Below are 21,473 nucleotides of genomic sequence, written 5' to 3' on the forward strand. Positions count from 1 at the left end.
CACATGTTCCCAAGAGCAGCTCTGCCCCATTGATTTGACCCACATCAGCCCCAGAGTAGCTCCTGCCCCATAGATCTGACCCCCATCGGCCCCACTGCAGCTCCGGCCCCATAGATCTGACACACATCATATGTACAGCAGCTGCTGCCCAATAGATATGACCCACAACAGCTCCTGACCCATAGATCTAACCCACAGCAGCCCCACAGCAGCTCCTGCCCCATAGATCTGTCCCACATCAGACCCACAGCAGCTCCTGGCCCATTGATCTGACCCACATGTGCCCCACAGCAGCTCCAAACTCATAGATCTGACCCACATCAGTCCAACAGCAGATTTTGCACCATAGATATGTCCCTCATCTGCCCCACAGCAACTCCTGCCCCATAGGTCTGATCCACATGTGCCCCACAGCAGCTCCTGCCATATAGATCTGACCCACATATGCCCCACAGCAGCTCCTGCCCCATAGATCTGACCCACATCAGCCACACAGCAGCTCCTGACTCATAAATCTGACCCACAGTAGCTCCTGCCCCATAGATCTGACCCCCATCAGCCCCACAACAGCTCCTGCCCCATAGATCTAACCCACATCAGCCCCACAGCAGCTCCTGCCCCATAGATCTGACCCAAATCAGCCCCGCAGCAGCTCCTGCCCCATAGATCAGACCAACATCAGCCCCACAGTAGCTCCTGCCCCATAGATCTGACCCACATCAGCCCCACAGCAGCTCCTCCCCATAGATCTGACCCACATGTTCCCAAGAGCAGCTCTGCCCCATTGATTTGACCCACTTCAGACCCACAGTAGCTCCTGCCCCATAGATCTGACCCCCATCAGCCCCACTGCAGCTCCGGCCCCATAGATCTGACACACATCATATGTAAAGCAGCTGCTGCCCAATAGATATGACCCACAACAGCTCCTGCCCCATAGATCTAACCCACAGCAGCCCCACAGCAGCTCCTGCCCCACAGATCTGACGTACATCATCTCCACTGCAGCTCCTGCCCCATAGATCTGACCCACATCTGTCGCACAGCAGATCCTGCCAAATAGATCTTAACCACAGCAGCTCCTGCCCCATAGATCTGACCCACGTCAGCCCCACAGCAGCTCCTACACCATAGATCTGACCCACATCTGCCACACACCATCTCCTACCCCATAGATCTTACCCACTTCTGACCCACAGCAGCTCCTGCCCCATAGATCTGACCCACATCTGCACCACAGCAGCTCCTCCCCATAGATCTAACACCCATCAGCCTCACAGCAGCTCCTGCCCCATAGATATGCCCTACATCTGCCCCACAGCAGCTCCTGCACCATAGATCTGACCCACATCTGCAACACAGCAGATCCTGCTCCATAAATCTGACCAACATCAGGCCCACATCTGTTCCTGCCCCATAGATCTGACCCACAGCAGCTCCTGCCCCATAGATCTGACCCACATCTGCCCCACAGCAGCTCCTGACCCATAGATCTGACCCACAGCATCTCCTGCCCCATAGATCTGACCCCCATCAGCCCCACAACAGCTCCTGCCCCATAGATCTGACCCACATCAGCCCCACAGCAGCTCCTGCCCCATAGATCTGACCCCCATCAGCCCCGCAGCAGCTCCTGCCCCATAGATCAGACCAACATCAGCCCCACAGCAGCTCCTGCCCCATAGATCTGAGACACATCATATGTAAAGCAGCTGCTGCCCATTAGATATGACCCACAGCAGCTTCAGCCCCAAGGATCTGACCCACATCAGCCCCACAGCAGCTCCTGCCCCATAGATCTGACCCACATCTGCCCCAAAGCATCTCCTGCCCCATAGATCTTTCCCACATCAGCCCCACAGCAGATCCTGCCCCACAGATCTGAGACACATATGTCGCACAGCAGCACCTGCCCCATAGATCTGACACACATCTGTCGCACAGCAGCTCCTGCCCCATAGATGAGACCAACATCAGCCCCACAGTAGCTCCTGCCCCATAGATCTGACCCCCATCAGCCCCACAGTAGCTCCTGCCCCATAGATCTGACCCCCATCAGCCCCACAACAGCTCCTGCCCCGTAGATCTGACACACATCATATGTAAAGCAGCTGCTGCCCAAAAGATATGACCCACAGCAGCTTCAGCCCCAAGGACCTGACCCACATCAGCCCCACAGCAGCTCCTGCCCCATAGATCTGAACCACATCTGTCGCACAGCAGCTCCTGCCCTATAGATGTGACCCACATCAGGCCCACAGCAGCTCCTGCCCCATAGATCTGACCCACATGTTCACAAGAGCAGCTCTGCCCCATTGATTTGACCCACAGCAGCCCCACAGCAGCTCCTGCCCCATAGATCTGACGTACATCATCTCCACTGCAGCTCCTGCCCCATAGATCTCACCCAAATCTGCCCCACAGCAGATCCTGCCAAATAGATCTTAACCACAGCAGCTCCTGCCCCATAGATCTGACCCACATCAGCCCCACAGCAGCTCCTACACCATAGATCTGACCCACATCTGCCACACACCATCTCCTACCCGATAGATCTTACCCACTTCTGCCCCACAGCAGCTCCTGCCCCATAGCTCTGACCCACATCTGCACCACAGCAGCTCCTCCCCATCGATCTAACACCCATCAGCCTCACAGCAGCTCCTGCCCCATAGATATGCCCTATATCTGCCCCACAGCAGCTCCTGCACCATAGATCTGACCCACATCTGCAACACAGCAGCTCCTGCTCCATAAATCTGACCAACATCAGGCCCACATCTGTTCCTGCCCCATAGATCTGACCCACAGCAGCTCCTGCCCCATAGATCTAACCCACATCTGCCCCACAGCAGCTCCTGCCCCATAGATCACACCAACATCAGCCCCACAGTAGCTCCTGCCCCATAGATCTGACCCCATCAGCCCCACAACATCTCCTGCCCCATAGATCTGACACACATCTGCCCCAAAGCATCTCCTGCCCCATACATCAGACCAACATCAGCCCCACAGCAGATCCTGCCCCATAGATCTGACCCACATATGTCGCACAGCAGCACCTGCCCCATAGTTCTGACCGACATCTGTCGCACAGCAGCTCCTGCCCCATAGATGAGACCAACATCAGCCCCACAGTAGCTCCTGCCCCATAGATCTAACCCACATCAGCCCCACAGCAGCTCCTGCCCCATAGATCTGACACACATCATATGTAAATCATCTGCTGCCCAATAGATATGACCAACAGCAGCTTCAGCCCCAAGGATCTGACCCACATCAGCCCCACAGCAGCTCCTGCCCCATAGATCTGACCCAAATCTGACCCACAGCAGCTCCTGCCCCATAGATCTGACCCACATCAGCCCCACAGCAGCACCTGCCCCATAGATCTGATTCACATGTTCCCAAGAGCAGCTCTGCCCCATTGATTTGACCCACATCAGCCCCACAGCAGCTCCTGCCCCATAGCTCTGACCCACATCTGCACCACAGCAGCTCCTCCCCATAGATCTAACAACCATCAGCCTCACAGCAGCTCCTGCCCCATAGATAAGCCCTACATCTGCCCCACAGCAGCTCCTGCACCATAGATCTGACCCACATCTGCCACACAGCAGCTCCTGCTCCTTAAATCTGACCAACATCAGGCCCACATCTGTTCCTGCCCCATAGATCTGACCCACAGCAGCTCCTGCCCCATAGATCTGACCCACATATGCCCCACAGCAGCTCCTGCCCCATAGATCTGACCCAAATATTCCCCACAGCAGATCCTGCCAAATTGATCTTAACCACAGCAGCTCCTGCCCCATAGATCTGACCTACATCAGCCCCACAGCAGCTCCTACACCATAGATCTGACCCACATCTGCCCCACAGCAGCTCCTGACTCATAAATCTGACCCACAGTAGCTCCTGCCCCATAGATCTGACCCCCATCAGCCCCACAACAGCTCCTGCCCCATAGATCTAACCCACATCAGCCAAACAGCAGATCCTGCCCCATAGATCAGACCATCATCAGCCCCACAGTAGCTCCTGCCCCATAGATCTGACCCCCATCATCCCCACAACAGCTCCTGCCCCATAGATCTAACCCACATCAGCCCCACAGCAGCTCCTGCCCCATAGATCTGACCCACATGTTCCCAAGAGCAGCTCTGCCCCATTGATTTGACCCACATCAGCCCCACAGCAGCTCCTGCCCCATCGATCTGACCCACATTTGCCACACAGCAGCTCCTGACCCATAGATCTGAACCAAATCAGCCCCGCAGCAGCTCCTGCCCAATAGAACAGACCAACATCAGCCCCAAAACAGCTCCTGCCACATAGATCTAACCCACATCAGCCCCACAGCAGCTCCTGCCCCATAGATCTGACACACATCATATGTAAAGCAGCTGCTGCCCAATAGATATGACCCACAACAGCTCCTGCCCCATAGATCTGACCCACAGCAGCTTCCGCCCCAAGGATCTGACACACATCAGCCACACAGCAGCTCCTGCCCCATAGATCTGACCCACATCTGCCCCAAAGCATCTCCTGCCCCATAAATCTTTCCCACATCAGCCCCACAGCAGATCCTGCCCCATAGATCTGACCCACATATGTCGCACAGCAGTACCTGCCCCATAGATCTGACCCACATCTGTCGCACAGCAGCTCCTGCCCCATAGATGAGACCAACATCAGCCCCACAGTAGCTCCTGCCCCATAGATCTGACCCCCATCAGCCCCACAGTAGCTCCTGCCCCATAGATCTGACTCCCATCAGCCCCACAGTAGCTCCTGCCCCATAGATCTGACCCACATCAGCCCCACAACAGCTCCTGCCCCATAGATCTGACCCACATCAGCCCCACAGCAGCTCCTGCCCCATAGATCTGACCCACATCTGTCGCACTGCAGCTCCTGCCCCATAGATCTGACCCACATCTGTCGCACTGCAGCTCCTGCCCCATAGATCTGACCCACATGTTCCCAAGAGCAGCTCTGCCCCATAGGTCTGACCCACATCAGCCCCACAGCAGCTCCTGCCCCATAGATCTGACCCCCATCAGCCCCACAACAGCTCCTGCCCCATAGATCTAACCCACATCAGCCCCACAGCAGCTCCTGCCCCATAGATCTGACCCACATGTTCACAAGAGCAGCTCTGCCCCATTGATTTGACCCACATCAGCCCCACAGTAGCTCCTGCCCCAGAGATCTGACCCCCATCAGCCCCACTGCAGCTCCGGCCCCATAGATCTGACACACATCATATGTAAAGCAGCTGATGCCCAATAGATATGACCCACAACAGCTCCTGCCCCATAGATCTAACCCACAGCAGCCCCACAGCAGCTCCTACCCCATAGATCTGATGTACATCATCTCCACTGCAGCTCCTGCCCCATAGATCTGACCCAAATCTGCCCCACAGCAGATCCTGCCAAATAGATCTTAACCACAGCAGCTCCTGCCCCATAGATCTGACCCACATCAGCCCCACAGCAGCTCCTGCCCCATAGATCTGACACACATCATATGTAAAGCAGCTGCTGCCCAATAGATATGACCCACAGCAGCTTCAGCCCCAAGGATCTGACCCACATCAGCCCCACAGCAGCTCCTGCCCCATAGATCTGACCCACATGTTCCCAAGAGCACCTCCTGCCCCATAGTTCTGACCCACATGTGCCACACAGCAGCTCCTGCCCCATAGATCTGACCCACATATGCCCCACAGCAGCTCCTGCCCCATAGATCTGACTCAAATCTGCCCCACAGCAGATCCTGCCAAATAGATCTTAACCACAGCAGCTCCTGCTCCATAAATCTGACATACATCAGGCCCACATCTGTTCCTGCCCCATTGATCTGACCCACAGCAGCTCCTGCCCCATAGATCTGACCCACATCAGCCCCACAGCAGCTCCTGACCCATAGATCTGACCCAAATCAGCCCCGCAGCAGCTCCTGGCCCATAGATCTGACCCACATGTGCCCCACAGCAGCTCCAAACTCATAGATCTGACCCACATCAGTCCAACAGCAGATTTTGCACCATAGATATGTCCCTCATCTGCCCCACAGCAACTCCTGCCCCATAGATCTGACCTACATCATCCCCTCTGCAGCTTCTGCCCCATAGCTCTGACCCACATGTGCCCCACAGTAGCTCCTGCCCCATAGATCTGACCCACATATGCCCCACAACAGCTCCTGCCCCATAGATCTCACCCACATCATCCCCACAGCAGCACCTGCCCCATAGATCTGACACACATCATATGTAAAGCAGCTGCTGCCCAATAGATATGACCCACAGCAGCTTCAGCCCCAAGGATCTGACACACATCAGCCCCACAGCAACTCCTGCCCCATAGATCTGACCCACATCTGCCCCAAAGCATCTCCTGCCCCATAGATCTTTCCCACATCAGCCCCACAGCAGATCCTGCCCCATAGATCTGACCCACATATGTCGCACAGCAGCACCTGCCCCATAGATCTGACCCACATCAGCCCCACAGCAGCTCCTACACCATAGATCTGACCCACATCTGCCACACAGCAGCTCCTGCCCCATTGCTCTGACCCACATCTCCACCACAGCAGCTCCTCCCCATATATCTAACACCCATCAGCCTCACAGCAGCTCCTGATTCATAGATAAGCCCTACATCTGCCCCACAGCAGCTCCTGCACCATAGATCTGACCCACATCTGCAACACAGCAGCTCCTGCTCCATAAATCTGACCAACATCAGGCCCACATCTGTTCCTGCCCCATAGATCTGACCCAGAGCAGCTCCTGCCCCATAGATCTGACCCACATTTGCCACACAGCAGCTCCTGCCCCATAGATCTGACCCAAATCTGCCCCACAGCAGATCCTGCCAAATAGATCTTAACCACAGCAGCTCCTGCCCCATCGATCTGACCCACATGTGCCCCACAGCAGCTCCAAACTCATAGATCTGACCCACATCAGTCCAACAGCAGATTTTGCACCATAGATATGTCCCTCATCTGCCCCACAGCAGCTCCTGCCCCATAGATCTGACCCACATCAGCCACACAGCAGCTCCTGACTCATAAATCTGACCCACAGCAGCTCCTGCCCCATAGATCTGACCCAAATCTGACCCACAGCAGCTCCTGCCCCATAGATCTGACCCACATTTTCCCCAAAGCAGCACCTAACCCATAGATCTGACCCACATGTGCCCCACAGCTGCTCCTGCCCCATAGATCTGAACCACAGCAGTTCCTAACCCATAGATCAGACCCAAATCTTCCCTACATCAGCTCCTGCCCATAGATCTGACCCACATCAGCCGCACAGCAGCTCCTACCCCATAGATCTCACCCACATCAGCCCCACAGCTGCTCCACGGCACGGTTTCCCCGGCTCGGTGCGGCTCGCGAGCTTTGCGGCGCCGGCTATGCGTTTTCGCCTGCGGAGACGCCACGGGAGCGACATTTGGCTGATTCCGAGGAACGTCCGAGCCGAGCGGTGCCCGCCGGGAGCGGTTGGACCGTGCCGGCGCACTTGAGCGGGGTCCGTTCGAGCCGGAAATCCGGACTGCGGGCAGGCCGCGTAGCGAGGGATGGCGAAAGAGCGGCGGGAAGCCGCAACCGAAAAAATCCACAGCCCGGCGCTCAACCGCGCTCGCCTGCGCCCGCTCATTGCCGCCTCTGGAGACGAGCACGCGCTCGCTCCTGCAGACGAAAACGGAAGGCGTAAGAAAAAACGGCTTCGGAAAAGAACGGCGCCGACTACCGGCAGCGGCGCCGAGGGTAAGCGGCGCTCTACGTCGACGTAGCGGTAGGTAAGAAACTACAGCGACCCCCCAGCAAGCTCCGAAGCTTTAGCGCCCCCCCATCTCACAGGGCTGCAAAGCCTAGCCGAAAGCGGGTAGACCTGGCAGCTACACGCAAGAGGCACGGGCAGCGACCCCTAGCCGCCGCCACCGAGCACCACGGCCCGCTCGGAGCCGGGTAGACCGTGCCGACCTAGGCGAGCCGCATAGGCAGCGACCTCTAGCAGCAGCCGCTGAGCAGCTCCTGCCCCATAGATCTGACACACATCATATGTAAAGCAGCTGCTGCCCAATAGATATGACACACAGCAGCTTCAGCCCCAAGGATCTGACCCACATCAGACCCACAGCAACTCCTGCCCCATAGATCTGACTAAAAACTGCCCCTAAGCATCTCCTGCCCCATAGATCTGACCCACATCAGCCCCACAGCAGCTCCTGCCCCATAGCTCTGACCCACATCTGCACCACAGCAGCTGCTTTCCATAGATCTAACACCCATCAGCCTCACAGCAGCTCCTGCCCCATAGATATGCCCTATATCTGCCCCACAGCAGCTCCTGCACCATAGATCTGACGCACATCTGCAACACAGCAGCTCCTGCTCCATAAATCTGACCAACATCAGGCCCACATCTGTTCCTGCCCCATAGATCTGACCCACAGCAGCTCCTGCCCCATAGATCTGACCCACATTTGCCACACAGCAGCTCCTGCCCCATAGATCTCACACACATCATATGTAAAGCAGCTGCTGCTCAATAGATATGACCCACAGCAGCTTCAGCCCCAAGGATCTGACCCACATCAGCCCCACAGCAACTCCTGCCCCATAGATCTGTCTAAAATCTGCCCCAAAGCATCTCCTGCCCCATAGATCTGACCCACATCAGCCCCACAGAAGCTCCTACACCATAGATCTGACCCACATCTGACCCACAGCAGCTCCTGCCCCATAGATCTGACCCACATTTGCCACACAGCAGCTCTTGCCCAATAGATCTGACCCAAATCTGCCCCACAGCAGATCCTGCCAAATAGATCTTAACCACAGCAGCTCCAGCCCCATAGATCTGACCCACATCAGCCCCACAGCAGCTCCTACACCATCGATCTGACCCACATCTGCCACACACCATCTCCTACCCCATAGAACTTACCCACTTCTGCCCCATTGCAGCTCCTGCCCCATAGCTCGGACCCACATCTGCACCACAGCAGCTCCTCCCCATAGATCTAACACCCATCAGCCTCACAGCAGCTCCTGCCCCATAGATATGCCCTATATCTGCCCCACAGCAGCTCCTGCACCATAGATCTGACCCACATCTTCAACACAGCAGCTCCTGCTCCATAAATCTGACCAACATCAGGCCCACATCTGTTCCTGCCCCATAGATCTGACCCACAGCAGCTCCTGCCCCATAGATCTGACCCACATCAGCCCCACAGCAGCACCTGCCTCATAGATCTGACCCAAGTCAGCCCCGCAGCAGCTCCTGGCCCATAGATCTGACCCACATGTGCCCCACAGCAGCTCCAAACTCATAGATCTGACCCACATCAGTCCAACAGCAGATTTTGCACCATAGATATGTCCCTCATCTGCCCCACAGCAACTCCTGCCCCATAGATCTGACCCACATCATCCCCTCTGCAGATTCTGCCCCATAGGTCTGACCCACATGTGCCCCACAGTAGCTCCTGCCCCATAGATCTGACCCCCATCAGCCCCACAACAGCTCCTGCCCCATAGATCTTTCCCACATCAGCACCACAGCAGATCCTGCCCCATAGATCTGACCCACATATGTCGCACAGCAGCACCTGCCACATAGATCTGACCCACATCTGTCGCACAGCAGCTCCTGCCCCATAGATCAGACCAACATCAGCCCCACAGTAGCTCCTGCCCCATAGACCTGAACCCCATCAGCCCCACAGTAGCTCCTTCCCCATAGATCTGACCCCCATCAGCCCCACAACAGCTCTGGCCCCATAGATCTAACCCACATCAGCCCCACAGCAGCTCCTGCCCCATAGATCTGACCCAAATCAGCCCCGCAGCAGCTCCTGCCCCATAGATCAGACCAACATCAGCCCCACAGTATCTTCTGCCCCATAGATCTGACACACATCATATGTAAAGTAGCTGCTGCCCAATAGATATGACCCACAGCAGCTTCAGCCCCAAGGATCTGACACACATCAGCCCCAAACCATCTCCTGCCCCATAGATCTTTCCCACATCAGCCCCACAGCAGATCCTGCCCCATAGATCTGACCCACATATGTCGCACAGCAGCTCCTGCCATATAGATCTGACCCACATATGCCCCACAGCAGCTCCTGCCCCATAGATCTGACCCACATCAGCCACACAGCAGCTCCTGACTCATAAATCTGACCCACAGCAGCTCCTGCCCCATAGATCTGACCCAAATCTGACCCACAGCAGCTCCTGCCTCATAGATCTGACCCACATTTTCCCCAAAGCAGCACCTAACCCATAGATCTGACCCACTTGTGCCCCACAGCTGCTCCTGCCCCATAGATCTGAACCACAGCAGTTCCTAACCAATAGATCAGACCCAAATCTTCCCTACATCAGCTCCTGCCCATAGATCTGACCCACATCAGCTGCACAGCAGCTCCTACACCATAGATCTCACTCACATCAGCCCCACAGCAGCTCCTACACCATAGATCTGACCCACATCTGCCACACACCATCTCCTACCCCATAGATCTTACCCACTTCTGCCCCACAGCAGCTCCTGCCCCATAGCTCTGACCCACATCTGCACCACAGCAGCTCCTCCCCATAGATCTAACACCCATCAGCCTCACAGCAGCTCCTGCCCCATAGATATGCCCTATATCTGCCCCACAGCAGCTCCTGCACCATAGATCTGACCCACATCTGCAACACAGCAGCTCCTGCTCCATAAATCTGACCAACATCAGGCCCACATCTGTTCCTGCCCCATAGATCTGACCCACAGCAGCTCCTGCCCCATAGATCTGACCCACATCAGCCCCACAGCAGCTCCTGCCCCATAGATCTGACCCAAATCAGCCCCGCAGCAGCTCCTGGCCCATAGATCTGACCCACATGTGCCCCACAGCATCTCCAAACTCATAGATCTGACCCACATCAATCCAACAGCAGATTTTGCACCATAGATATGTCCCTCATCTGCCCCACAGCAGCTCCTGCCCCATAGATCTGACCTACATCATCCCCTCTGCAGCTTCTGCCCCATAGGTCTGACCCACATGTGCCCCACAGTAGCTCCTGCCCCATAGATCTGACCCCCATCAGCCCCACAACAGCTCCTGCCCCGTAGATCTAACCCACATCAGCCCCACAGCAGCTCCTGCCCCATAGATCTGACACACATCATATGTAAAGCAGCTGCAGCACAATAGATATGACCCACAGCAGCTTCAGCCCCAAGGATCTGACACACATCAGCCCCACAGCAACTCCTGCCCCATAGATCTGACCCACATCTGCCCCAAAGCATCTCCTGCCCCATAGATCTTTCCCACATCAGCCCCACAGCAGATCCTGCCCCATAGATCTGACCCACATATGTCGCACAGCAGCACCTGCCCCATAGATCTGACCCACATCTGTCGCACAGTAGCTCCTGCCCCATAGATCAGACCAACATCAGCCCCACAGCAGCTCCTGCCCCATAGATCTGACCCACATGTTCCCAAGAGCAGCTCTGCCCCATTGATTTGACCCACTTCAGACCCACAGTAGCTCCTGCCCCATAGATCTGACACCCATCAGCCCCACTGCAGCTCCGGCCCCATAGATCTGACACACATCATATGTAAAGCAGCTGCTGCCCAATAGATATGACCCACAACAGCTCCTGCCCCATAGATCTAACCCACAGCAGCCCCACAGCAGCTCCTGCCCCATAGATCTGACGTACATCATCTCCACTGCAGCTCCTGCCCCATAGATCTGACCCAAATCTGTCGCACAGCAGATCCTGCCAAATAGATCTTAACCACAGCAGCTCCTGCCCCATAGATCTGACCCACGTCAGCCCCACAGCAGCTCCTACACCATAGATCTGACCCACATCTGCCACACACCATCTCCTACCCCATAGATCTTACACACATCAGCCCCACAGCAGCTCCTGCCCCATAGATCTGACCCACAACTGTCGCACAGCAGCTCCTGCCCTATAGATCTGACCCACATCAGCCCCACAGCAGCTCCTGCCCCATAGATCTGACCCACATGTTCCCAAGAGCAGCTCTGCCCCATTGATTTGACCCACATCAGCCCCACAGTAGCTCCTGCCCCATAGATCTGACCCCCATCGGCCCCACTGCAGCTCCGGCCCCATAGCTCTGACCCACATCAGCCTCACAGCAGCTCCTCCCCATAGATCTAACACCTATCAGCCTCACAGCAGCTCCTGCCCCATAGATAAGCCCTACATCTGCCCCACAGCAGCTCCTGCACCATAGATCTTACCCACATCTGCAACACAGCAGCTACTGCTCCATAAATCTGACCAACATCAGGCCCACATCTGTTCCTGCCCCATAGATATTACCCACATCAGCCCCACAGCAGCTCCTGCCCCATAGATCTGACCCACATCAGACCCACAGCAGCTGCTGACGCATCGATCTGACCCACATCTACCCAACAGCAGCTCCTGCCCCATAGACCTGACCCACATGTTCCCCACAGCAGCTCCTGCCCCATAGATCTGACCCACAGCATCTCCTGCCCCATAGATCTGACCCCCATCAGCCCCACAACATCTCCTGCCCCTTAGATCTAACGCACATCAGTCCCACAGAATCTGCTGCCCCATAGATCTTACCCAAATCAGCCCCGCAGCAGCTCCTGCCCCATAGAACAGACCAACATCAGCCCCGCAGCAGCTCCTGCCCCATAGAACAGACCAACATCAGCCCCACAGTAGCTCCTGCCCCATAGATCTGACCCCATCAGCCCCACAACAGCTCCTGCCACATAGATCTAACCCACATCATCCCACAGCAGCTCCTGCCCCATAGATCTGACACACATCATATGTAAAGCAGCTGCTGCCCAATAGATATGACCCACAGCAGCTTCCGCCCCAAGGATCTGACACACATCAGCCCCACAGCAGCTCCTGCCCCATAGATCTGACCCACATCTGCCCCAAAGCATCTCCTGCCCCATAGATCTTTCCCACATCAGCCCCACAGCAGATCCTGCCCCATAGATCTGACCCACATATGTCGCACAGCAGTACCTGCCCCATAGATCTGACCCACATCTGTCGCACAGCAGCTCCTGCCCCATATATGAGACCAACATCAGCCCCACAGTAGCTCCTGCCCCATAGATCTGACCCCCATCAGCCCCACAGTAGCTCCTGCCCCATAGATCTGACTCCCATCAGCCCCACAGTAGCTCCTGCCCCATAGATCTGACCCACATCAGCCCCACAACAGCTCCTGCCCCATAGATCTGACCCACATCAGCCCCACAGCAGCTCCTGCCCCATAGATCTGACACACATCATATGTAAAGCAGCTGCTGCCCAATAGATATGACCCACAGCAGCTTCAGCCCCAAGGATCTGACCCACATCAGCCCCACAGCAGCTCCTGCCCCATAGATCTGACCCACATCTGTCGCACAGCAGCTCCTGCCGCATAGATCTGACCCACATCTGTCGCACAGCAGCTCCTGCCCTATAGATCTTACCCACATCCGCCCCACAGCAGCTCCTGCCCCATAGATCTGACCCACATGTTCCCAAGAGCAGCTCTGCCCCATAGGTCTGACCCACATATGCCCCACAGCAGCTCCTGCTCCATAGATCTGACCCACATCAGCCACACAGCAGCTCCTGACTCATAAATCTGACCCACAATAGCTCCTGCCCCATAGATCTGACCCCCATCAGACCCACAACAGCTCCTGCCCCATAGATCTAACCCACATCAGCCCCACAGCAGATCCTGCCCCATAGATCAGACCAACATCAGCCCCACAGTAGCTCCTGCCCCATAGATCTGACCACCATCATCCCCACAACAGCTCCTGCCCCATAGATCTGACCCACATCAGCCCCACAGCAGCTCCTGCCCCATAGATCTGACCCACATGTTCCCAAGAGCAGCTCTGCCCCATTGATTTGACCCACATCAGCCCCACAGTAGCTCCTGCCCCAGAGATCTGACCCCCATCAGCCCCACTGCAGCTCCGGCCCCATAGATCTGACACACATCATATGTAAAGCAGCTGTTGCCCAATAGATATGACCCACAACAGCTCCTGCCCCATAGATCTAACCCACAGCAGCCCCACAGCAGCTCCTACCCCATAGATCTGTTGTACATCATCTCCACTGCAGCTCCTGCCCCATAGATCTCACCCAAATCTGCCCCACAGCAGATCCTGCCAAATAGATCTAAACCACAGCAGCTCCTGCCCCATAGATCTGACCCACATCAGCCCCACAGCAGCTCCTACACCATAGATCTGACCCAGATCTGCCACACACCATCTCCTACCCCATAGATCTTACCCACTTCTGCCCCACAGCAGCTCCTGCCCCATAGCTCTGACCCACATCTGCACCACAGCAGCTCCTCCCCATAGATCTAACACCCATCAGCCTCACAGCAGCTCCTGCCCCATAGATATGCCCTACATCTGCCCCACAGCAGCTCCTGCACCATAGATCTGACCCACATCTGCAACACAGCAGCTCCTGCTCCATAAATCTTACCAACATCAGGCCCACATCTGTTCCTGCCCCATAGATATGACCCACATCTGCCCCACAGCAGCTCCTGCCCCATAGACCTGACCCACATGTTCCCCACAGCAGCTCCTGCCCCATAGATCTGTCACACATCATATGTACAGCAGCTGCTGCCCAATAGATATGACCCACAACAGCTCCTGACCCATAGATCTAACCCACAGCAGCCCCACAGCAGCTCCTGCCCCATAGATCTGTCCCACATCAGACCCATAGCAGCTCCTGGCCCATTGATCTGATCATATGTGCCCCACAGCAGCTCCAAACTCATAGATCTGACCCACATCAGTCCAACAGCAGATTTTGCACCATAGATATGTCCCTCATCTGCCCCACAGCAACTCCTGCCCCATAGGTCTTACCCACTTCTGCCCCACAGCAGCTCCTGCCATATAGATCTGACCCACATATGCCCCACAGCAGCTCCTGCCCCATAGATCTGACCCACATCAGCCACACAGCAGCTCCTGACTCATAAATCTGACCCACAGTAGCTCCTGCCCCATAGATCTGACCCCCATCAGCCCCACAACAGCTCCTGCCCCATAGGTCTAACCCACATCAGCCCCAGAGCAGCTCCTGCCCCATAGATCTGACCCAAATCAGCCCCGCAGCAGCTCCTGCCCCATAGATCAGACCAACATCAGCCCCACAGTAGCTCCTGACCCATAGATCTGACCCACATCAGCCCCACAGCAGCTCCTCCCCATAGATCTGACCCACATGTTCCCAAGAGCAGCTCTGCCCCATTGATTTGACCCACTTCAGACCCACAGTAGCTCCTGCCCCATAGATCTGACCCCCATCAGCCCCACTGCAGCTCCGGCCCCATAGATCTGACACACATCATATGTAAAGCAGATGCTGCCCAATAGATATGACCCACAACAGCTCCTGCCCCATAGATCTAACCCACAGCAGCCCCACAGCAGCTCCTGCCCCATAGATCTGACGTACATCATCTCCACTGCAGCTCCTGCCCCATAGATCTGACCCACATCTGTCGAACAGCAGATCCTGCCAAATAGATCTTAACCACAGCAGCTCCTGCCCCATAGATCTGACCCACGTCAGCCCCACAGCAGCTCCTACACCATAGATCTGACCCACATCTGCCACACACCATCTCCTACCCCATAGATCTTACCCACTTCTGACCCACAGCTGCTCCTGCCCCATAGATCTGACCCACATCTGCACCACAGCAGCTCCTCCCCATAGATCTAACACCCATCAGCCTCACAGCAGCTCCTGCCCCATAGATATGCCCTACATCTGCCCCACAGCAGCTCCTGCACCATAGATCTGACCCACATCTGCAACACAGCAGATCCTGCTCCATAAATCTGACCAACATCAGGCCCACATCTGTTCCTGCCCCATAGATCTGACCCACAGCAGCTCCTGCCCCATAGATCTGACCCACATCTGCCCCACAGCAGCTCCTGCCCCATAGATCTGACCCACAGCATCTCCTGCCCCATAGATGTGACCCCCATCAGCCCCACAACAGCTCCTGCCCCATAGATCTGACCCACATCAGCCCAACAGCAGCTCCTGCCCCATAGATCTGACCCCCATCAGCCCCGCAGCAGCTCCTGCCCCATAGATCTGTCTCACATCAGACCCATAGCAGCTCCTGGCCCATTGATCTGATCATATGTGCCCCACAGCAGCTCCAAACTCATAGATCTGACCCACATCAGTCCAACAGCAGATTTTGCACCATAGATATGTCCCTCATCTGCCCCACAGCAACTCCTGCCCCATAGGTCTTACCCACTTCTGCCCCACAGCAGCTCCTGCCATATAGATCTGACCCACATATGCCCCACAGCAGCTCCTGCCCCATAGATCTGACCCACATCAGCCACACAGCAGCTCCTGACTCATAAATCTGACCCACAGTAGCTCCTGCCCCATAGATCTGACCCCCATCAGCCCCACAACAGCTCCTGCCCCATAGGTCTAACCCACATCAGCCCCACAGCAGCTCCTGCCCCATAGATCTGACCCAAATCAGCCCCGCAGCAGCTCCTGCCCCATAGATCAGACCAACATCAGCCCCACAGTAGCTCCTGACCCATAGATCTGACCCACATCAGCCCCACAGCAGCTCCTCCCCATAGATCTGACCCACATGTTCCCAAGAGCAGCTCTGCCCCATTGATTTGACCCACTTCAGACCCACAGTAGCTCCTGCCCCATAGATCTGACCCCCATCAGCCCCACTGCAGCTCCGGCCCCATAGATCTGACACACATCATATGTAAAGCAGATGCTGCCCAATAGATATGACCCACAACAGCTCCTGCCCCATAGATCTAACCCACAGCAGCCCCACAGCAGCTCCTGCCCCATAGATCTGACGTACATCATCTCCACTGCAGCTCCTGCCCCATAGATCTGACCCACATCTGTCGCACAGCAGATCCTGCCAAATAGATCTTAACCACAGCAGCTCCTGCCCCATAGATCTGACCCACGTCAGCCCCACAGCAGCTCCTACACCATAGATCTGACCCACATCTGCCACACACCATCTCCTACCCCATAGATCTTACCCACTTCTGACCCACAGCTGCTCCTGCCCCATAGATCTGACCCACATCTGCACCACAGCAGCTCCTCCCCATAGATCTAACACCCATCAGCCTCACAGCAGCTCCTGCCCCATAGATATGCCCTACATCTGCCCCACAGCAGCTCCTGCACCATAGATCTGACCCACATCTGCAACACAGCAGATCCTGCTCCATAAATCTGACCAACATCAGGCCCACATCTGTTCCTGCCCCATAGATCTGACCCACAGCAGCTCCTGCCCCATAGATCTGACCCACATCTGCCCCACAGCAGCTCCTGCCCCATAGATCTGACCCACAGCATCTCCTGCCCCATAGATGTGACCCCCATCAGCCCCACAACAGCTCCTGCCCCATAGATCTGACCCACATCAGCCCAACAGCAGCTCCTGCCCCATAGATCTGACCCCCATCAGCCCCGCAGCAGCTCCTGCCCCATAGATCAGACCAACATCAGCCCCACAGCAGCTCCTGCCCCATAGATCTGAGACACATCATATGTAAAGCAGCTGCTGCCCATTAGATATGACCCACAGCAGCTTCAGCCCCAAGGATCTGACCCACATCAGCCCCACAGCAGCTCCTGCCCCATAGATCTGACCCACATCTGCCCCAAAGCATCTCCTGCCCCATAGATCTTTCCCACATCAGCCCCACAGCAGATCCTGCCCCACAGATCTGAGACACATATGTCGCACAGCAGCACCTGCCCCATAGATCTGACACACATCTGTCGCACAGCAGCTCCTGCCCCATAGATGAGACCAACATCAGCCCCACAGTAGCTCCTGCCCCATAGATCTGACCCCCATCAGCCCCACAGTAGCTCCTGCCCCATAGATCTGACCCCCATCAGCCCTACAACAGCTCCTGCCCCGTAGATCTGACACACATCATATGTAAAGCAGCTGCTGCCCAATAGATATGACCCACAGCAGCTTCAGCCCCAAGGACCTGACCCACATCAGCCCCACAGCAGCTCCTGCCCCATAGATCTGAACCACATCTGTCGCACAGCAGCTCCTGCCCTATAGATCTGACCCACATCAGCCCCACAGCAGCTCCTGCCCCGTAGATCTGACCCACATGTTCACAAGAGCAGCTCTGCCCCATTGATTTGACCCACAGCAGCCCCACAGCAGCTCCTGCCCCATAGATCTGACCCCCATCAGCCCCACTGCAGCTCCGGCCCCATAGATCTGACACACATCATATGTAAAGCAGCTGCTGCCCAATAGATATGACCCACAACAGCTCCTGCCCCATAGATCTAACCCACAGCAGCCCCACAGCAGCTCCTGCCCCATAGATCTTACCCCCATCAGCCCCACAGCAGCTCCTGCCCCATAGATCTGACGTACATCATCTCCACTGCAGCTCCTCCCCATAGATCTGACCCAAATCTGTCGCACAGCAGATCCTGCCAAATAGATCTTAACCACAGCAGCTCCTGCCCCATAGATCTGACCCACATCAGCCCCACAGCAGCTCCTACACCATAGATCTGACCCAGATCTGCCACACACCATCTCCTACCCCATAGATCTTACCCACTTCTGCCCCACAGCAGCTCCTGCCCCATAGATCTGACCCACATCAGCCCCACATCAGCTCCTACACCATAGATCTGACCCACATCTGCCACACACCATCTCCTACCCGATAGATCTTACCCACTTCTGCCCCACAGCAGCTCCTGCCCCATAGCTCTGACCCACATCTGCACCTCAGCAGCTCCTCCCCATAGATCTAACACCCATCAGCCTCACAGCAGCTCCTGCCCCATAGATAAGCCCTACATCTGCCCCACAGCAGCTCCTGCACCATAGATCTGACCCACATCTGCAACACAGCAGCTCCTGCTCCATAAATCTGACCAACATCAGGCCCACATCTGTTCCTGCCCCATAGATCTGACCCACAGCAGCTCCTGCCCCATAGATCTGACCCACATCAGCCCAACAGCAGCTCCTGCCCCATAGATCTGACCCAAATCTGCCCCACAGCAGATCCTGCCAAATAGATCTTAACCACAGCAGCTCCTGCCACATAGATCTGACCCACATGTGCCCCACAGCAGCTCCAAACTTATAGATCTGACCCACATCAGTCCAACAGCAGATTTTGCACCATAGATATGTCCCTAATCTGCCCCACAGCAACTCCTGCCCCATAGATCTGACCCACATATGTCGCACAGCAGCTCCTGCCCCATAGGTCTGACCCACATGTGCCCCACAGTAGCTCCTGCCCCATAGATCTGACCCACATATGCCCCACAACAGCTCCTGCCCCATAGATCTGACCCACATTTTCCCCAAAGCAGCACCTAACCCATAGATCTGACCCACATGTGCCCCACAGCTGCTCCTGCCCCATAGATCTGAGCCACAGCAGTTCCTAACCCATAGATCAGACCCAAATCTTCCCTACATCAGCTCCTGCCCATAGATCTGACCCACATCAGCTGCACAGCAGCTCCTACACCATAGATCTCACCCACATCAGCCCCACAGCAGCTCCTACACCATAGATCTGACCCACATCTGCCACACACCATCTCCTACCCCATAGATCTTACCCACTTCTGCCCCACAGCAGCTCCTGCCCCATAGCTCTGACCCACATCTGCACCACAGCAGCTCCTCCCCATAGATCTGACCCTCGTCAGCCCAATAGCATCTCCCGCTCCATAGATCTTAACCGTATCAGCCCCACAGCAGCTCCTGCCCCATAGATCTGACCCACATCTGCACCACAGCAGCTCTTCCCCCATAGAACTGACCCACATCTGCCCCACAGAAGCTCCTGACCCATAGATCTGACCCACATCAACCCCACAGAAGCTCCTGCCCCATAGATCTGAACCACATCTGCCCCACAGCAGATTTTACCCCACAGATCTGACCCACATCAGCCCCCAGGAGATCCTGCACCATAGATCTGACCCACATATGTCGCACAGCAGCTCCTGCCTCATAGATCTGACCCACATCTGTCGCACAGCAGCTGCTGCCCCATAGATCAGACCCCCATCAGCCCCACAGAAGCTCCTGCCCCATAGATCTGACCCCCATCAGCCCCAGAGCAGCTCTGCCCCATAGATCTGACCCACAGCAGCCCCACAGCAGCTCCTGCCCTATAGATCTGACACACATCATATGTAAAGCAGCTGCTGCCCAATAGATATGACCCACAGCAGCTTCAGCCCCATTTATCTGACCCACAGCAGCCCCACAGCAGCAGCTGCCCCATAGATCTGTCGTACATCATCTCCACTGCAGCTCCTGACCCATAGATCTGACCCACATCAGCCCCACAGCAGCTCCTGCCCCATAGATCTGACCCAAATCTGCCCCACAGCAGATCCTGCCAAATAGATCTTAACCACAGCAGCTCCTGCCCCATAGATCTGACCCACAGCAGCCCCACAGAAACTCCTGCCCCATAGATCTTTCCCACATCAGCCCCACAGCAGATCCTGCCCCATAGATCTGACCCACATATGTCGCACAGCAGCACCTGCCCCATAGATCTGACCCACATCTGTCGCACAGCAGCTCCTGCCCCATAGATCAGACCAACATCAGCCCCACAGTAGCTCCTGCCCCATAGATCTGACCCCCATCAGCCCCACAGTAGCTCCTGCCCCATAGATCTGACCCCCATCAGCCCAACAACAGCTCCTGCCCCATAGATCTAACCCACATCAGCCGCACAGCAGCTCCTGCCCCATAGATCTGACACACATCATATGTAAATCAGCTGCTGCCCAATAGATATGACCCACAGCAGCTTCAGCCCCAAGGATCTGACCCACATCAGCTCCACAGCAGCTCCTGCCCCATAGATCTGACCCACATCTGTCGCACAGCAGCTCCTGCCCCATAGATCTGACCCACATGTTCCCAAGAGCAGCTCGGCCCCATTGATTTGACCCACATCAGCCCCACAGTAGCTCCTGCCCCATAGATCTGACCCCCATCAGCCCCACTGCAGCTTAGGCCCCATAGATCTGACACACATCATATGTAAAGCAGCTGCTGCCCAATAGATATGACCCACAACAGCTCCTGCCCCATAGATCTAACCCACAGCAGCCCCACAGATGCTCCTGCCCCATAGATCTGACGTACATCATCTCCACTGCAGCTCCTGCCCCATAGATCTGACCCAAATCTGCCCCACAGCAGATCCTGCCAAATAGATCTTAACCACAGCAGCTCCTGCCCCATAGATCTGACCCACATCAGCCC

Source organism: Coturnix japonica, chromosome 9, assembly GCF_054131305.1.
Source record: "Coturnix japonica strain WE chromosome 9, WE-NBRP24, whole genome shotgun sequence".
NCBI lineage: Eukaryota > Metazoa > Chordata > Aves > Galliformes > Phasianidae > Coturnix > Coturnix japonica.